Consider the following 1,901-nt stretch of genomic DNA (forward strand, 5'->3'; position numbering starts at 1 on the left):
TTGTGTCTGCCCCATTATGTCTCCAATCCACACCAAGACACAGACAAATATGATGATTAACAAGGACACAGTAACACAGACAAATATTCCAGTGCAGCCGGAGACACAAAACAGACGAAAGGGCTGGCAGTCAGCCCTCCTTACAGATGAGGACTTCCATCCTCCTGGCAGGGGCAAAGGATGTCTCCCAAGACCCCCAGTCGACGGCCTGCCAGTGCTTCCACCTAAACCAATGTCGACCTAATACAGATTGGAATTCCTACAGGTAAAAATACAGTATAGAGCTCTCACGGAATATGCACACAAAAGGTGGAAAAAGTTGAGTGCACTCACCAGGCATGAAACCCTCCAGATGGGGTCCTGGGGGTCTCTCAGATCCTGGATGAGCCCCCAAATTGTGCCCAACACAATTGTGTTGTGCCCAAGACTGAAAATCCAAGAAACCACCAAGGAGCTGACACCGATGCAAGTACATGAGGGTTTATTCCCAAGCTTGAGCTTGGGTCCAAGTTTGCCCAACACTGCAGAGCAGGGACTTGGACCAATTTTTATTTTAGAAAAAAAACTGCCCAATAGTTTTCTAGAGTAGCTGTACCATTTTTTTCCCACCAGAAATGCATGTGATCCAGTTTCACCAGATCCCCATTTGATATTATCACAGTTATAAGCCATTTTCGTAGGTATGTGTTGATAACCTGATTTTAATTAGCATTTATCTAGTGATCAAAGCTGTTGAGCACCTTTTCCTGTGCTTATTTGCCATCCATAGATTCTCATCAGTGAAACATCTCATGTCTTTTGCCCATTTTCTAACTGGATTTAAAAAAAAATGTTGAGTATAGAGTTGTTTGCTCTCAATTTTTTATTTTATTTGTCATCTGTTTCTCAGTATTCTCTCTCTCTCTCTCTCTCTCTCTCTCGCCATAGACATTTTTAAGATTCTGTCTTGATTTGCTTATAGTATATTCAAGTATATTTATTTGTTGCTCTAGGTGTTACAGTTTATGTTTGTAACATCACACCCTATAGTATACTGCACAGCATACTGTTTTATTCTCAAATGAAATATCAAATCCCTACTTTCACTTATGGCCCTTTACCCTATTCATTGAAAAAATATAATTTTCCTAAATATTTCCTTTATTTTCAGTGGGTACCACATAAAATTTTAGAATGTTTGCTTCAAAAAACTAATGTGATATAAGAAAATTGTAAGAAGAAGAAAAATTTTTTTTCTCTTCACCTCTACTTATTCCATTTTTTGACATGCTGAGCTTCTGTTATTTCCTTTCTGTTTTGAAAGATTCTTGTAGCCATTAATGATGATGGATACATCTCTTTGTAATAGTTCTCTCCCTCCCTCCATACCTCTGTTTGAGAATGCCTGATTTCTGTTTTATTCCTGAATAATATTTTTTCTGGGTATAAAATTTTGGGTTGATGGTTCTCTTATTTTCAGTCCCTGTAAACCATTGTACTACGTTTTTGTCTTTATTTTATAAGATCACATTATTCGCTTGCCATTTTCAGGATTTTGTCTTTATCCTTATTTTTCAGAAGTTTAATGATAAAATAGCATGGCACAGATATATTTGGGCTTATTTTATGTGGATTTTCTCAAGTCCATGAATCTCTAGGTTTATGTCGTTTGCCAAATATGCCAAGTTTTCAGCTCTTCTCTTAATAACTTTTCAGCCTCATTCTTTTTTCTCTTACTATCCTGTGATGCCACTAATACAAACAATAAAATGTGAAATTTAATCTTTCAGTCCCACATATTCCTAAGGATTTGTTATTTCTTTCCTTCCTTCTTCTTTCATCTGTTTTATCTCTGATGTTCAGATTGAGTATATTCTGTTGATTTTTCCTTAGAAGTTCATAGATTCTTTCCTGTCATCTCC

Source organism: Vulpes vulpes, chromosome 15, assembly GCF_048418805.1.
Source record: "Vulpes vulpes isolate BD-2025 chromosome 15, VulVul3, whole genome shotgun sequence".
Lineage (NCBI taxonomy): Eukaryota > Metazoa > Chordata > Mammalia > Carnivora > Canidae > Vulpes > Vulpes vulpes.